Source organism: Carassius gibelio, chromosome A3, assembly GCF_023724105.1.
Source record: "Carassius gibelio isolate Cgi1373 ecotype wild population from Czech Republic chromosome A3, carGib1.2-hapl.c, whole genome shotgun sequence".
In the NCBI taxonomy this organism is placed as follows: domain Eukaryota; kingdom Metazoa; phylum Chordata; class Actinopteri; order Cypriniformes; family Cyprinidae; genus Carassius; species Carassius gibelio.
The window spans coordinates 18,063,072-18,082,619 of record NC_068373.1 but is presented as its reverse complement, the minus strand read 5'-3'; the positions used below and the strand labels follow the sequence as shown (position 1 = coordinate 18,082,619).

At 36.1% G+C, this 19,548-nt stretch overlaps 1 pseudogene; it reads right to left on the bottom strand.

Annotated features, from left to right (window-relative positions):
- Positions 1-12,880: 12,880 nt before the first annotated feature.
- Positions 12,881-14,232, bottom strand: LOC127942951 (heat shock protein beta-11-like; annotated as a pseudogene).
- Between the last annotated feature and the right edge of the window lie 5,316 nt (positions 14,233-19,548).

Sequence of the window (19,548 nt, the reverse complement as noted above, 5' to 3'; positions counted from 1 at the left end):
AAATAACCTGAATAACATTTTGGAAAATTCTTGGAAAAGCCTATTTGGAAAGATACACACACAATCACGTCATAAATTCCTTTGACATGGCAATATAATGTTAAATCTAACCGGCTGAAAGAAAGACTTAGATAAACCCATGGCTCATGCGTCTAAAAGAAAACTCACTCTGCACTTGATGTATGATGTATTTGTCATTGAATGACATTGGAAATATTATAACAGCATTAAAGGAGGGTGAAGGAAATATAAAAGCATTAGTAATATACCTTACTATAGATTTGCATGTTTCGACAATAGCACATGACTCACAGATGACAGATATGACCATGAATTGTAAATAAATCCTTTCTTCGGTGCACTCATTTGCCAAATACAAACAAATCAGGCACCGCGACATCCCATGTATTACTGTATCATCTGGCTTTAGTATCAAGCTGTGGCTTATATAACTTCCTGGACAACTCGAAAAAGCGTGATTTCCCTCCCTGACAAAGAGACTCATCAGTTTGTTATCTAAAAGTAATCAGCGCTCTGACTGAATGCCACATACAAATATCTTTGTATGTTAAAACTGACAAAAGTGTTACAGAATGGGCTGCGGTGACTCAGTCTGTGCCTGTTTATTTCACTGTCCGCCTCTCAGGTTTGTGTCACATAATCGACTAGCCTTTTATTAGCGCAACAAAAACTTTGACGAACTGCCTACTAGCTATCTACACAAATCCCAAATGTCCTTTTGATTTGTTGAGGAATTGTCGGCGGGATTCAAACCCCTAAAAACTGCAGGTAAGAACCCTCTCAGACAGCTTACCCTCTTAAAAATGATCTTCTGCAACAGGAAGCATCGCTATGGAAGTATATGGTGGGTAAATATGTTATTTTATTTCTCAAAAGCATATTTTCACAGTAATAGATTTCAATCGGCCATAAATATTGCTTAACATTAATTGTGATTCACATGAAATGACAAATTAAATCAGTACTTATTAATATCATCATGATATAGAATCGTTCAATAGGTTCATACGCAGCAGTTGAGTCCCTTTTTGAAGGGGAAAAGGAAAAGAACTTGGAAGAAGCTGCTTTTCTGTGCTGGATGGAGCCGTCACACCTGCGGTTGAGGGAGTAGGAGAACATGTGTAGGGGTTAGCCGGCTCTGCGTCATAACACACCCTGCAGACGCACACTGTCAGTCACGCAGCCTTCTGTCTTGGCAACTGTGGCTTTCCTGCAAAGATCTCAGGTGAGCAAAAACTGCATAGACATCTGGTTTGAAGAAAAGAATAATCAATTCTAATCTGATCCATTGAAATGACAGTACAAAAAGAGGTTAAGACAAGAATGCAAATAACTGATGACTTTGGTGTCTTCAAATAGCTTGTGAACTGTGTCACTTTTACAGGCAATGAAAGTGTTTGTTTTCCTGCATTACTTTCTGTTCTAGTCCTCGTTCAACTCTTTGATTATTCATAGTAGGAGCCAGTTTGAATCTGTGAAGTCTGTTATTGTCATTCTTTGCAAGAAATCTTCTGATACAGTTTGTCATGTGGCAGGAAGTGGAGGGAGAAGTGGCGTCATTAGAAAAAATCTTTCTGATAAATCCTTATGTGTCAATGGGATTGACGTGTGCCGACCTGAGAATCATTTTCTCTGATAATATTTCAGCAGTGAAGTCATGTGCGTTTCTTATCAGCTGTTTGAATATGAATCACTCATTTGATCTAATTTAGTTTGGAAAAAGGTCTGAAACTGTTTGTGATTCAGACTGATTCATTCAGACAGTTCACTCACATTCTGAATCATTTGCAATGGTTTCTCACACTGTAATAGTAACAGGATATTTTGTAAGACAGTAAAAAAAAATGTAGACGGGGTGGATATTTACCTGCAAAACCATTATAGGAAATAAAACTTGCAAATGTCTTCACTGCTTGCATGTGCAGTTTGTAAATGAGTGTGCTTTAGGCAAAGATAATTTATATCCATTTATATCCAAAACAGTAACTATTAAAAAAAGTGCATCAAAATATGGGTGCTTTTTTATTTTTATTTTTTTTTTTTATGGGGGGCCTGTATCCAGTATTGAAGAAACTCTGGAAAAACCCATGGGTGACGGCAATGAGTTTTTATTGGTAAATGCTTGTGCTTTACTGCAAAGGCAACTGGTATAAGTGCATTTCTATGAGAACAATTATCTGGCAGCAGACCACTGGTGAAATCTAAGCAACGGCAGGATGAGTGAACAGTCACTCCGAGCGCCGATGGCAGAACAAGTTATGAAGAGAAAGTGAGACCTCAATAACACTGACTGACCCCATATGAACAGTGGTTCATCATCATTCACCTGCAGCCCAAGTGACTCAAACTATATGATAATATGGCACTGACTCTGTGGATACAAAGCAGGTAATGTTTTGATTTGTGGCACAGATTTCCTTAGACTTGCTTTATTGTGTTAGGTTGACAAATTGGGCCGTGAAAGGTATTGTATTGGTATTGGAGCTCTTGCAGCCACTTTAAAAAACGCTAGCAACACTGACCAGCGAGTCATAGGAATCAACATAACTGCAGTATATCGGGTCTATGAAGCAAACGCAGCTCAGTGAACTGAAGGATGTAAGGACACCAATGGCATCTGAACTCTCTGTGAGGTGACCACAACTGAGGTAACTACAGTTTTTATCTCAGCTCTCTGGTGTGGTGGTTGCAGCATATCTTGATTAGAGAACTTGATCAAAGCTGACAGCTCCAACCGAAGCCCTGAAGGCCTCATGCAACCTTAACACCTGTGGCCTGTTCAATAGCACACTCATGAGTTCATAAGCATCCCCCAGCCTCAAAGAACCATCCCTGCAAACAGTGCACTGAACCATGAACTCAAGTTCAGCACTTCACTCACTGGCCACTACGACACTACTGAGATTTTATGTGTGTCAATGAGTTCCAGAATACCAAAACATAGAATATATGAAAAAAGGAAAAAAAATAAAAAAAATAACAACAATAGAAATACAAACACTGTGACACACTGGAGTTATATAGGGACCCATTAAACTATTTGGACACCTAAGCCACAGATATGAAAGAATGATTCATTTCTTAAAAAAGAAAGAAACAAACCATACTTTAAAGACATCTGACAAAAAGTTACTTCTAATTATGAAACAATACATATTGTTTAATATAAAACACTTCATGGTCAACATTAGTAAAACCTGTTAGTAGTAAATTAGATTGTCACAAGTCCTGGACCTGATACTGGGTAGTTGGTGTTATTTATATTTTTTTTTTCTTACCGATTCTTCTAGCACTGTAAAGCAACAAATATTGGAAACAAAAACTGCAATTTCATTGCCAAAAGAAGAGGAAAAAGAGAGGCCTTTTTTTGATGGCATGTTAAACTAATGATGCTTAAGGAGCTCTCAGTGGACGCACTAGTAAGCACAGTGTATACAAGAAACAACCGCTCAGAAGCAAAATCAGCAAAGCATCAGCAGTGAAGCAGACCTCGGCATTGTGACATTGGTGGCAAGGCCGTCGCTAGGCTTTTTAGGGGACTTTAGCCCCCCCAAAAAAATGTATGCTCAGCCCCCCTAAAAATTTTGCGATTAGCTCCGTAAACTGTACATGAACCTGTGATTGCCACAGTCCCCTTTAAATTTCATACGAAAAAGGCAGCAGATTTTGGCTCAGCATAGAAAGAGGTTGGTATACAGAGGTATGTAGGCCTACGAGAAATGCAAACAGTAAAATGTTGTGTTTGTACAGTAAACCGGTGTGTGTGTGTGTGTGTGTGTGTGTGTGTGTGTGTGATCGAGAAGACTATAATTCAGGATTAGTTTAAGAATATAGCTTATTCATTACTCAAATGTTATAGCCATCTACGCAAGTAGCCTACAGTGGAATACCACAATAAGCTTAGTAGGCTATATTACCCTACCCTATTAGTCAAACCTTGTATATATATATATATATATATATATATATACATATTATTATTATTATTATTTTATTATTATTATTATACCCTCATTGGGGAATGAGACCCCCAAAAATGAAAACCCTACAATCACTGCTGATTGTTGGCAATGGTTAGATGATCTATAGGCCTGCGATGCTTTTAGGAAACGCAGCCCTCATCTGTTAGATCATTGCTAAAGAGGTATTATGGTTAAGGTCACTGCAGAAGCAGGAATTATTGGGAATATAATGAAAGGATGGCAAGAAAAAAATGGCAGAAGAGCTGAACCCATTTCATACAGGCAGGTTTGATTAAATAAGCTTAATCCAAATTCTTTTATAATGTAATCATCTTTTCTGCATCTCTGCTTGACATCACTGCAGTAGCAAATCTTACATCAACAGCAAATCGTGACAGGGGAAATCAGACTCATTGTTCATCATTTCTAGAGTGCAATTGGTACATGTAAAAGGAAAAGGTTAACACAGAAGATTGACAGCGATCTTTCCCACATATGAGAATAAAATAAATATTGGTCATGTCTTAATTTTCCAATCTGTTATCTCTGATGAGGAGGAGAAGATAAGCATATGGAAATGTTTGTCAAGCCATGTGTTCTGAAGATACAAATGTGATAAAAAAATATATATAAATCAAGATTAACTCTGAATATAAAGCTGGGGGAGAACACAAATGAAATACAGGAGTCTTAATTTCATGCATAATTAAGAAACATCTGTTGAGCACAAGTAGACTATTCACAACAGTACATCAAGAAAACAGTATTAACTTCTTGAAACTGGTGGGAATTGAAAGATTCTTCTGTCACATGTATTGGTAAAAAGGCATATGCCAACAATAAGCAGGCCGATATCATATAGTAGAATATTTACAGTTATAATTATGAGAGATAATAATCAGAAAATAATATTATTATTTGAAATCAAAAAGTCTTTGTGTAGAGTCTATAGAGACTGCACTGAAATCAGCTTCTTGTCACAATAAACTGGCAAAACACAAGAGAAGACTCAAAGCAACTCTAGATGTGATGGATGATGGGCTTGCAGGCCTACCACCCAGATGCTGTGTCTGTCCACGGAAGAAAACATATGGCTTGAGTCTACTGCCAAGAGATGAAAGCTTGGTCCTATACCCAACAGAAAAAACTAAAACAGACACTATTATTATTTGTTTTACACAAATGTAAGTGCTCAAGTGTGTTGTGCTTCTATCAAATCTAATTATTAACACAATAAGTAACGTGTCCCTTTGTGTCTTTGAAATATCTTGAGTTTTACAGCAGATGTACTGTAGAAAACGGACACAGTATCCAAGGCTTGACTTGACAGATCAAACCGCAGAACTTGGTTTGACAGTCAAATAGTGTTTATTAAGGACAAAATATGAGACTTGTTTGTAAGGGGCTTTGCCATTATTACAGAGATACAGAATTGGGGCATTTGCCACAGCCAGACCAAACATTAAACTCTCTTGATCCTAGACTGTCAGTTTTTATTGCCTTGTTTTTGTTCAGGTGAGAGGGAATTAGACGGTTTCCATATTAGAGGCCCTTTGAAAGGATTCCTGCTTGGTCTGCCAGTAAATCACTAACTATTGACTTCGGCCAACATTTCAGACAAGCAGATTATGACTACTAAAATAAGATGTTGTTCAAGTGTTGTAGTGCAAAGATGGTTTATGGGAGATTTCTTAATTTAAGGGCACTTTTGATGCCTAGGTTCATCTATGTTAAAACAACAGATCTGATCCGCTAAAAACCAAGAGGATCATCTTGATTAAGTAAAGTCTAATGTTATGATGTGAATTTTTAACATGTGATTTTAATAGTATTTTTCACTTATGAAGATTAATTGTATAAGACCTGATGACACAACAAGTGATAAAAATGACAGCTATTTAAAATTAAGAAGTGTTTACTGAACACATAAATACTAAATTAACTCAAATGTTGATTTTACCTGTATATACAGGTCCCTGTTTATATATATATATTTGATATTAGAAATGTTTATAATGATGTATTGTGCACATTAGGTTATTTATTTATTATATATTGCATTATTTTAGTGTCATCTGTGTTTCTCAGATGGTGGTTTGTGTTTGTGTGTATGACCCTGTATACATCTATACACAAGTATTTGCCATTTTTTATGGCTAGCTCACTTATGATTCATTATGAGAGTATATATTTATCTCTTCTTATTCAATACATGTCATAAGGGGATTCATCTATAATGAAAACTCCCTTTGGCATCTTTAGAGAACGATTGCACATCTGTATTAAAATGCTTCAGTAAAAATGATTTTAAAACACATTATGGTAGGTGTCAGTCACACAGGACATGTCATCTTTAAATTAGAATTCTCTTTAACATACAGTGGGCAGAGTGGATGCTTAACAGTACAATAATACTGTTCCAGTCTAATATCAATAGTAGTTTTTGCTCTTTTTTTGATATATTGATACAATTGTGCCAGTATTCCCTGCAGGAGGGAGTAAATGATGACACCTGCGACAACAACTTCTATTTAACTTCTATTGAGCCAAAACTATCCTGCCCCTGGCATAAACAGGCCTGCAGCAACATTTTAATTACTGCTATTTATCTTGGCAAGATGACAAGGCCAGGCCTTAAGTTAGACGAAACACATTACTTTGTGTAAGCCAACTAAAAAAAACATTATTCAGTCCAGGGATATTATTTTGATCTATTACACAAAGCTTTAAAAGAGACACAGACGTTCTTGGAGGAAAATATTTTCTTCAGCTGAAAAGAACAGCTTGCCACTTAAAGAACTGCATGCTTTTGACATACTCAGTGAAAGTGTGATGTTGCACGTCAACCATGATTATAGTCACGAATCATCTACCACACCAGCCTCAAATTCCATGTGATCTACCATTGTTGTTGAGTTCATATTTTTCTATCCTCTCAATGTTTTTTATTCTATTAGAACGATTGCTGAAAAAAATGTGAGGCAGAACAGATCTATCTGGACTGCTGTGGTTTTATGTTGATTGGAGCTGTTTTTGAGTTCAGCATGTTTTCTGTGAATTAATTTAGTCTTTTACAGGGTTTAGTGAACCAAAAAGAGGATGTTTAGCTATATTTGATTATACAGTAATCAGAGTGAGTATCTTAATTTAAAAAAAACATCTTTAAGCAATAACAAGACCTTTTTTTTAAGGTATGATGAAGTAGGACTGTTATAGTTATAGTCTTTGTCCCCCTTAACCTCTGGAAGGGGTTATCAACTTCTTAGATTAGGTTGTGCTATTTGATTACCCTATTTGGGGGCTCCTGAGTACACATGTCTGTTGTTGAGGAGTGTTTCTGGTGTTCTTGATTGCTCTCAATGCTGCCCAAGAATGTCAATTAAGTAAACTAGCAAATACTCACATTAACATTTACTCTGTAAACGGTGGTGTGTTGATCTCTAGAGAGGAGATCAATTGGATTTTTACACATTTATATTTAAAGGGCAAGTGCAATTAAAAGTTTTTGAAAATTTGCATTTGTTTAAAAAAAAAAAAAAACTCACAGCATATTTAGAAGAACAAGGTTAGTTTTCACACTTTTGAGCCAAAAGTCCAATTACACAAATGCTTGTTGGTTTCAAATATCCAGTTCATTTTTTTTTTTTTTTTTTTTGGAATTCAATCATCAAAAGATTTTATTTCAAATAAATGCTGTTCTTTTGAACTTTCTATTCATTAAAGAATCCTAGTAAAAAGTATCACAGTCCTTACAAAATATTTTAACCTAATAATAAGAAATGTTTCTTGAGCAACAAATCAGCATATCAGAATGATTTCTAAAGGTCAAGTGACACTGAAGACAGGACGGAGGATGCTGAAAATTCTGCTTTGCCATCACAGGAATAAATTACATTTCAAAATATATGAAAATACGACATGGGAGATCATAAGCAAATGTTAAAACAAAGAATAATGTACCACTTCCTTTATGTTCATATAGTTTCAGTTTGGACATCTGATGCCTAATCTATAAAGTTGATATAATTCAGGTGGCGTATTAAGCATCTATCAGGTAATGCCAGAGCAAAATATCATCCGGGTTGAAACAAATGTTTGCTATTTATCAGGAGCACACTCAAGCAGGGTAATGCGAGCGCTCAGAGCAGTGGGTGTCCTTGTGTTGAGATATCATAATCATCACAGATGTGCCGTGAGGGTCAAGACCTGGGCAGACGCTTCACTGAACCACCGGACAAATCAAATCAGTGCACCCACTGCCAGGGGAATATATCTTTATTACTAGTTTATATCAATCGCAGAGGAGACCTTTCGGGTTTAGACACGATGGACCACATTTTATACTGTCGCCCCATGACACCTATTGCTTCAGACTGTCACGGACCCTCATAAAGGCGAAACTGCAAAATGATCTAATTCAAACCTACATGACTCTTCACCACAGCCGATTGCCCCAATTATTTTTTCCCCATCCCAAAATGTGAAACACTCCGGGGGGGATCTGAACAATTTACTAACCTGCTACTGATGCTGCCATTAGTTTTTGATGTTTAAGCCGCCGATAAATCGAAAGAACAGAGCACATTTTCTTAGCTTCATCCTCTTAGTTGTCCAAGCTGGCAGTTGGAACATCTAATACGTTTAGAGTCATTAATATTAAAATGAGCCTTGACCACTGATCCTTTAATGAGTTCAATCTTTTTAGGATTAGGTCTTTCTGTTGCTCTCTGATAAAATGAACAAACTTTCCAATGTACTGAACATTACCCTGTTGGGAAAAAAAAGATTAAGAGAATAAATACATAAATAAAAATAGCTTAAGCTAGTTCGCTGGGCTTAATGGTCTCCCAAACTTGTCAGACTTGTCTGTTGGCTGGTTTTATGGTTTTTTTGGGCTAAAACCATCTTAAATATTACTTATTTTATCATGCATTTCAAGAACATGTTAATTTCAGTGTTGATTGTGTCCGTTTTACATTACATATCACATTATATTACTCATATTGTCATATTAAACATTCCCTTTCTTTTCCTTTTTTTTTTTAGCACACTACTGCAAGCTACTTTGAGGTTGGCTTAAAACCGAGATTGTGACCGTGTCTTTTCTTCTCTGTTGTGACATACATTCAAGTGAAATGGCTTTGTAGATCTGGAATCGGATCGTTGATTGCTAAATGTTGCGATCTCATGTGATTGACAGGTTGCTGAAAGAGAGAGGTTATTGTCCCGCCCTTACGTCATTAGAGGGTAATCCAGAATCAGTGTCCAGAATGGACAAATGATCAAATCACAGGTAAACAGCCCAAACAGGCAACAAAGCAGGGGAAACAGGCAAGGGATATTCAGGGATCATTCAAGGATTCAAAACCCAGAGACACAGGGAACAAGGGGACTACTCAGAAATGCAGCAGACACTAACAAGACTTGGCAAAGACACCGGAGAATACACAGGGTATAAAAAGGGAGATACAAACAGGGAAGCAAGGGGGAGGAGCTTATTAAACACCATGGAAACTAACAAGGGGAACCATGGAGGCCAAAAAGGCAGAGGGGCCAACCGCTGATGAGAGCTCGCAGTGGTGAGAGAGTTGTGGGAAATGGAGTTCAGGACAGAATGGCACTGGAGTAGAGAGCAGTGCCCACTAGTGGATGTCCAGGACACTACAGCTGGTGATGGTGAAAATACCAAAACCCCTCGTTTTTTTTTTTTTTTTATCAAGCACTGAAAAAGGGGGAAAGGATTATGCACAAAATTAGGATAGCATTCCCTGCGACAGCCCTGGGTTGGACCGTTGGGTAGAAGAAATATATGAAAACCTGTGAAAGCCTGTGTGGTATTGACATGGGTGTAGTTCAACAGGATATACAATTTTACTCTCATATTAATTGTTAAATGTATGCAAAATAGTGGTTATGCGTTGATGCGTTCTGAGTTTAACTTCTGGTTTAAGCAGTTGTAAGCACGTTCTCCAACAAGCAGAAGCAATGGGACCTGTTTTCCGGCTTTGACGTTCGACATATACCCAATTGTCTTTTCAAAATAGTTCCTAGTGACAATTAAAAAAAAAAAAGAAAAAAAAAAAAACTTAAACCTTATATTATAAAAATGGCACAATAGGACAATACTGAACATTACAGTACTACCCATAAAACAGACTATACATCTTTTTCTCACAGCCTTGGTTTTTTTTTTTCATTATGTTTGCCTTAATTAAGGTCTATTTAGGTCTATTTACTTAATATCTTGACGTATACACTGTTTTGTACATTTATTATTAAATCTACAATTTTTTCCATTAATTCCATCAGATTCCAATCTGGTGAGAAATAGCACACAGAAAGAAAGAAAGAAAGAAAGAAAGAAAGAAAGAAAGAAAGAAAGAAAGAAAGAAAGAAAGAAAGAAAGAAAGAAAGAAAAAAAGAAAGAAAGAAAGAAAGAAAGAAAAAGTACCGCAGAACATAAAAGATATTTTGAAAACACAAAAAAACACTGTCAAACACATATTATCAAAAACAACTCATTTTAATATGTTGCATGTAAATTATTGTATAGTCGTAGTATCTTGTGTTGTCATATACTCCATTATAAATGGCTGCTTGTTCACAGGTAATCCTGAACCTGCTTTCAAGGAACAAACGACTCAAATCACCCGCACCCTTTCTTTACTGAGCAACTCACTTTTCTGTCAATGCATTAGCCATGGATCACAGGAACCCAGTTTCAACATCTGGTGTACCAGTGCTCACCAAGGTTAAACAGTCTGGGATTAAATGTCAGATCTTCAGACCATCAAGAAGAAATGACTGAGAGGAGGAAAGAAAGCATGTTTTGAAAAAGATTGATGCCAAGGCACGGGGGAGTAGCTCTATCGGTGCATTGGTGCAGATGACACCGGCTGCCGAGGGAACAGGTCTCCTCTCCCAGAGGCATTGAACTGCTCGACAAGACACTGGACTATCATTAGCGCTGGGTGGAAACGGGATCAATATTTACCCGCTGGTGTGGGTCTCCTTACACAAGTGATTGCCCACAAGGACTGCTTGTCACTGTTTGAGTCATCTATTGTGCTGGAGGCCACACAAGACCATTAACGTTTGTGAAGAGGATTGGACAGAGATGTGCCTCAGCTGAAAGCACCCATTAAAAAGTTGTGTTTAAGTGTAGCTGTAGACACCCCGTCAATGATATCAGTGATATTGTTGACACACTGTAATAAGGAGGCAACATCATAAACAGGTTATTTGGTGAAAAATGTTTAGGGGCCATGTGCAAAAATATTTTCTAAATCTGCTGTATTTAGAAAATATTTTTGCACAATATTTTTTCAAGAATACCACATGGCCCTAAACATTTGTTGTATATTCATGTATTGACTTCTTTTTTATTATTATAATAAAAGATTAATATTCAATTGTTTATATTTTATATTAAGACAATTATATTTAAATATTTAAATATAAAAATGTTTGAAAAATACTTAAAATTTGATTAAAATATTTAGTGTTTTATATGATGACTTACTGAACTTATTTAGAATGACAAGCTACAATGACACAATTAGTTTGTATTTATTTTTTAGTGCAGGACATATTATGCTAGTTGTTAGTGAAGATGGGAAATCCAGTTCCATTTTACCTCAGTATCACTTTTGCCCACCCAAAGACAATTATGTGCTATTTTATCCTCTTGCCAAAAGTCTGGTAAAAGCAGTGATCAATGTCAGACAATGGCAGGTGCTGAGAGAGGACATGAGCAATTGCCTTTATTTTGTAACTCTCTTTCTCTCAGACCGAGACATTATTTAATGGGAACCAGATCAAACATCTCTATGCCGCTGACATTTAAATTAGTCCGGAGACATTTGTGGTTTCCCTTGTGCGCTTCCTCCATCTTGTTGCCTGAGGTTGCACACATCAAATATTAACCACTGTGTTTTGTACCTGTGCTGAAGCCACAACAAATGATCTCCCTTAGGCTGAAAATGTCAGAGAAACCTTTACAGGCTTTTATTTAGCTCCTCCTGGGAACTGAATGTAATGGCAGCATTTGGCCTCTTCATCTCATGATTTTCTGGTATCAAATTCCCCTGCTGTCCATTTCAAGAATACCATTTATAAGCTAGCTGACTGTTTCATCCGGAAGCCTTTCATCTCTTGAACTTTTGCCCTCCTGCATCTCGGATGCCCTGCGTTTTTCGTTTGATAGAAAAGATTCCTGTGTCCGGTATAATGTGAAGAAATCAATTACTATAATTGTAATGTGTTATGAGTAGGTTACTATGGCTGGTGGTCACAATGGGGGTCAAGAAATTAACATTAAGGCGTGTAACAGACAAACTGGCCTATCAGTCTCGTCTTCCAAACATTTAACTCAAGGGAAGGTTTGCATTCCTAATCCACAAAATCTGTAGGCTACTCCTTCCAGATAGCTCTGCATTTAGCTATTCCTCAACGCTGCGTCTCACGTTTTAAAACGGAACGGGTTCTGTGTAAATCAGATTTTAAAACCATAATATATAATAAATAAAAAAGAAAAGAACTGACCCAGAGAACCTTTAACAGGTGATCACTTCAGTTGGGCAAGAAACATCACAACATAGCTACAATAAGAAAATAAAAACAACAACAACAAACAAACAAACACTGACTAATCTTAAAATTAATCGGTACGATTCGGTAGGTTTATCAATAATAGGCTACTAGCTTTGGAATGAATAATAAATAAATAAAGTTTAAATAATGTGTCTAAATAATGTGTAATTATATTGGATGGTTGATATTGTACTTCTCTGGAAATAGGCTAAATTCTGTTTCACAGACATTTTAAGTCACTTAAAATTCTGCTAGACGAAATACTTCCAGAGATTGCATGTCCTGATGGATCTTAATTGCACACCTTTATGGAAGCTGCTTTATTATTTTTTTTTTCTTAGGGTATACTTTAAGCCTCTCTCAAGTTTAATCAGTGATAACTGAGAGAGAAAAGTCTATTGTATTACTAAAATGATCTACATTACAGCACAAACCACCACCACATTCACTAAACATAGAACATGAACAAATAAGTGATGTCCTATTCTAGAAACATACCTGCATATCAGTGATTATGTACATCAATTAACATACCATAAGAAAACTGAAAATCGGTAAATTAGCACTCCACATCGACAATAATGATAATGCCTAGGGACTGTAAATCCACTTTCAAAATCTAAGGCTGATGATATGGGGCAAAGTTTTGAGCAATGTTGCTGGGTCACTTTCAATTTTACCCTCACCAGGAAACTAGGTGAGAGACGGGGCTCATGGCTGATCTAAAACTATCCAGACAGACATTTGTTACCCATTTTCAATGATGAAGTGCCCAAGCAACATTGCTCAAAAAGTTGCCCAATGTATCACCAGCCTTAATCTTTCATATCTCAAGAAGACATGAATAGATCTGTGCATGAAGTCTTATTTAAATTAATCTTTATTAAAACCTTTTTAGAACCAATAATTTACAGTCACTTGAAGCACATCCACGATTCATGAGAAATAATTGTAATAATTGTAGAGTGTATAATAGGACATCAGTTAGTTTGATTTCTCAGCTTTATCCTGCATTTTGTTTGTTCTGTCCTTGTTGATGGGGAAATCCAGGGATGTCCTGAAGCGGATGGGAATGATCTGCTCTTCTGAGGACTTGTCTCTGGATTCTGGTGACTCAATATGTAGAAGTCCATCTTCTCCGAGTGAGCAGGTCAAGGAGGTTGGATCCAGGTGGTCGGGAAGCTGCACAGCTTGAACAAATCCTTGTCCCTGGGCTTCTGCGCCATGTGTGGTGCTGGTAGATGATGAAGAAGTGTCTATCTGGGCATGCTTGCCAGCCATCACCTCCAGGCGCCTTCCAGATAGTGTCACAGTGACATCTTCTGGAGAGAAGCCTCGAGTGTCCAGAGTTAGAGACATGTCTCGCTGTTTGTTCTGATCTGTGTTGATCAGGCTGAAGAGCCTGGAGAAGGAGCTCTGACCATCTAGACTCATCAGTGAGTTCATTCAGCAAGCTTTCTCTGATCTCATTCCTCAGGTTCTGCATTATTTGGGCTTTATGGGTGAGGAAATCTTCTTTAAAGCTGGAAAAAGTCATACTGCATCTGGGCCACAAAAAGTGGGAGTTTGCAAAGAAAAGGTCATCCATGAAGAGGCTCTTGGTAGAAGACATTGCTCTCATCTGTTGGTCTGGGTGGTGTTGTCTTGAGGGCTTATCTGTGCTCTCAGAAGTGTGATCTGCTTTCTTCAGGTCCCTTCAGTTTATATATTTCTCCAACAGGTGTCTAGAACCTCCCTCCACTCCCTTTTTACATCAGTGAGATCATGAATAAAAATTTGAAGCTTCAAGTAAACAGGAAATCCAACATGCTCATAAGGCTAATTTATGGTTGTAATTTGATTGGGCAATCCCAAATTGCTGTCCAATTTGGGATTGCCCACCGCCTCCTTTGTCATGCACAGAGAATGAAGTCACACGATAAATTTACACCCTATGTGTGTGTGCATGTCAGTGTTTATTCTGTTCTTACAGTATAAGAAGCTGCTTACCGTATGCAGGAACTATGCTGACTGCAGTCATGATTTCATTTCCTAAATGCCGGATATATGTATATATATTGTATATATTTATATTTTTTTATTGTAAAATTGTAAAAAAAAAAAAAAAAAAAAAAAAAATACAGTATATAGGAAAATAATATAAAGACGAATACAATAAACCTATTATTATTTTTAAAAAAAGCTTATTTGCTGGGTGCTTAGATCAAAACATTAAGTTGTAGGCCTATTCATTAACATTTAAATCTATAAATATTGTAATTAGTTAGTCTATTTTTAATGGTCTTTGAAAATCATTTTTATTATACTGAATATCTGTAATGGTATTTGAATGGGAATGTATAAAACTGACATAACATTTTCTGTTCACATAAAAGTAAATCATGTGAAACAAATCATATGCTGTCTAATGCTCCAAATGTCAAACAAAGGGCAAACTTAAACAAATTTGTTCAAATAAATTAACTTCTAGGAGTATTTAGAACTTCCTTTTTCTTTTGAGTTCACAAAACTGACACATTTTAAGTACCGTAACATAAATTATTTCATTGTTTTGACTTTAATGAACTTGTTTATTTGAATTTAAAAGAACTTAAAGTCTTGCTATACTAATTTAGATGAGTTTCTTTTGTTTTCAAAGCTTTGTTTGTCTTTGGAACACAATTTAAGATATTTTAAGATATAGTTTTCTTTCTAATCAAAGCATAAATACACATAGAAACAGCGCATTATTGTGCCGTGACTGACAAAGAAAAGCGTAGGCAGTTGATGTGGAGAGACACAGAGGAGACTGTTGAATAAAGTTGTTATTTTTGTTTTATTTGCGTAAAAAAAAAAGAAGCATTGTCACTTTATATCGTTACTGTTGAACCACTGATGGCAGATGGACTATTCTGATGATGCTTTTCAGATTTTTCTGGACCTTGACAGTGTATTTTACTTGGCAGTCAATGGGACAGTTATAAGCCTCCCGGTTTTATACAAAATATCTTCAACTGTGTTCTGAAGACAAACAAAGCTTTTACAGGTTTGGAATGACATGGGGAAAGTGATTAATGACAAAATTTTCATTTTAGGGTGGAGTATCCCTTTAAATGATCTTTAATGCATTACTCATTCAGCAAATGCTATGCTATTAACAAGTTGGCATTTACTGAATTAGCTAGATATAGTTAAGTCTAGTTAAGTTTTAACCCCCCAAAAAAAAAAAAAAAAATTATATATATATTTATAATTATATATATATATATATATATATATATATATATATATATATATATATATATATATATATATATATATATATATATATATATATATGAGATGACATTGCTCTTACACAAAAAATTCAAAGTGAAGAGCAATTAATGTATAAATACAAAATAATCGTCTGCTTGTAAACTTAGAATTTCTTTAAAAAATGGATTTAACTGATTAACTTAACTTTTATAACTTTTTTTCTAACTGAGGTTTACAGGTTTACAACATGGACCTTGTTTGTCTTTTCCATATAAGTCAATTTTCCCCCTCACATTCCCCATGAATGAGGGGTTACCCTGTGAGCTAATCCAAGCTTCTTAGGAGAAGAAGGAAGAGCAAACAGCTATCTATATTTAAAACAGATATATTTACCTATGACACAATTCAGGCTTATGACACATTTATTCAAGGAAATACCATTTAACCCTGAAATCGAAATGACTAAATCTAAAACAATTAAAGCAAAAACTATTTCATATATATATATATATATAATATATAAACATAATATATAAATATATTATTATATATAACTTTTTAGAATAATTCTTCTCAGTGTCCATATGACTTACTTTTTTTAAAGTACAAACATGTCTGCTTATTATTTAGTTATTTTATGTAAACTCAGCGAATATCAAATATCTATTGTGAAAATATTAAGCTTTCAAAAAAAAAAAAAACGGCATCGAAAAATTAGTACTGTATGTTTGATATGTATCAAAATAGACATTAGGCGGCGCTGTTAACCAAGTATAAAAGCACGACCACGCTTCAAGTCTGCTTACTTTGGAGTGCTGTGCAGCTTTTGCCTCTAGAGGGCGGTTGAGGATTGTCTTAATGTATTTCTTGCATTCACTCCAGAAATCACTGTGAAATTATTTTTAAATAAAAGCTCTTGCTGGCATATTCATGATATATAACCATACAAGATAAAAGGAAAACATAAAATGAATCATAAATTCTTCACGTAAACTTTTGCATGACATATTTTGGAGAATGCACACAACAACACAGAAGCAAACTATGACATGCACACACACATATTAAAATGCATTCTGTAAATATCAGTGCTCAAAACATTCAGACCTATCAGACAAATATCATATGGGCCATCCACCTGCCCTGTAAATCTTTGCTTTTAGTATGTCCCAGCAGGGAAGGTTTTTCCCTCTGTTCAGATAAGAGCGAAAGAGGAAATCTATTAGTCTGACAGCTCTCCCAAAAAGCCTGGCCACAGCTTCTCCCCTGAGACCTTCCAACTGACGGCTTGCAGGAGGAAAGAGCGTAGTGATGGGGGACCGAAAAGGAGAGCGAGAGAACGAAGCGGAAGTGGGAGTGAGTTGCGGGAAGAAGACGATATGAATTAGACTGCAATTAGCTTTGAAGATTAGATTTTGAATGAGCTTTTTTTTTTTTTTCTGAACACGTTCAGATTATAGCTTACCGAATTGAAACAAGTCAGCAAGTGTTTCATCGTGACAGTCAATGTAATAGTGCTGAGACAGAGCAATGAACTAATGCTGCTCATTGTAAGGCAAGGTCAGAACTGTAGGGATTCGGCGCTTAACCTTCAAGGCCTACGGGCAAGGGCTTACCATACTAAAAGAGCAAAAAGAGACAAAGGAGGGAGACGGAGGAAAAATGGGGGAGATTTTTTTGTCATTTTCAAGCAATCTCTGAAATATGACTGCAGCAGTAACGCTGTCTCAACAAACGCATAAGTCATATGTCACACTAGACTGTTAGTACAAGCATACAAAGCAGCTTAGCGTCAACTCACTGTCAGGAACACCACAGTATGATGATCATGAACACAGCAGCCAGTGGATTTTGAGCACAACTGAATAAATATCATTTGCCAGTAAGTATTGGTTTAAAATGTGTCTAAATAACTTGTGTTTTGTTTGTATATTTTATTTCAAATTGTGTTTTTATTTAATTGCTATTATTTTAATAAATAAAAAAAATATATATGAAAATCAAGTGTAGACAGAAACGAGGGGTTATATTGGAACTGGATTGGGACATGATCTTTTAAAAAATAAAGCTATTGAAATGGTTTCGCAGCGATGCCACAGAAGAAGCAACACCCTGATTCTTAGAAGAACCTGCTCATTTCAGCAACGGTATCTTTTCTGCACACTGTGTTTTGAAGTTGTAAGTGACACGACATACAATCTTTAAAGAAGCCAGGAAGTGAGAGGGGTGAAGACAGGAGCAATGGGTTTGAGAGTGAGGGTGGTGAGTGTTCTGAGATGAGACTGCGGTGACTGCCATTCTCATACGTTTCACTTCCTCTCGTGGCCAGCCTTGTCACGCAAACCTCACTCTCAGCTCATGAGATAAGACAGTCAGCTCTTTTCTCCAAGACCTTCACAGTTTTTCATTTGACTTTGAGGTTCAGCAGTGTGTTGTGTGAACCAGGAATCAGAGCAGAAACAGCTGCCTCTAATTTACTCTTCATCTGTACTCAAATTTTTTTGTGATGTCTGCTTTTTTTTTGGATTTATATTCATAGCATGTTTCTATTTCTAGGTCTTTTGGGTTGTTCCTTGAATCTGACTCACAATCATGTTCTGCAGTTTTGAGAAGTTACTAGGGTGTAACAGGTGAAAAAGAGGAAACCTTTTTTTTTGTAGCACTGTACAATAATTTGAGTATAATAAATGACATGTAAAACGATCCAACAAGATGATTATGTTTTCTAAGAATTCAAGTTAAAATAATGACCTGCAAAACAGAACCTTGACATTTTAAACCCTCATTTACTATTATTTATTTTATATATACCTTATCATATTTATCTCACAGTTTTGGCCTCAAACTATAGCCACAGTAAGTATGTACACATACACATACAGAGTAAGATCTGGTCTGGTGGCTGAAGTGGTCTCAAATAAACCAGCTGCTGTCTAGAGCGGACCCTCTACCTCTTTCACTTTTAGAAATATAGCTTAGACACTCCCCTGGATCCCTAAACTATTGTGTGCATGTAAATGTGTATGACTGAAAGAGTCAAGACAGCAAGAAAGAAAGAGAGAGAGAGAGATGAATAGAGGAGAAGAGAAAATAGTAGAGTGAAAAGAAGTTATTACGGTCATTAGCAGTGGAAGCCAAGCTATAAGCTACTTTGTTAAACTACAGTCAAGCTACTGAAAAAGTAGTTAGCAACAAGTACAGGTACTATGCGAACATTTTATTATTTTGCAAACATTTTGAGACCACTATTAAAGATCAGACTTTAAACAAACAATCTATAAACATTACCAGAAGAACATTTGTTCGTAACTTTGAGATGACTTCAATATTAGCTACAGTTGTGAGAATGTTTCCTGTTTGCTGGGTGTATAGCAACAATAATAATCCAAAAATATAATTTCTGATTTAATTGTTAAGATAGATCCTTCAGTAAGGTAGAAAATGCATAACTGATTCGGCAATGCATGGCCTATTCGACAATGCATAAACGCATAATCGATTTAAAAACAGTGTGCCTAGTCCAGAGATTTAAACTGTTGAATAGTTTTAATCAGTTCATTTGCATGAACCACAGAAAAAGAATTAATTCATTACAATGCATCTGACTTTCCAAAGCTACATATTATTGAGAGGATCATTTTGAGAAATAAATAAATTATTCACCTGAATGAACTCGAATGCTTCAGACTTTGCCATGTGTACGTGTGTGAAAGAAGCCCGTTTAGTTCTGTGCATT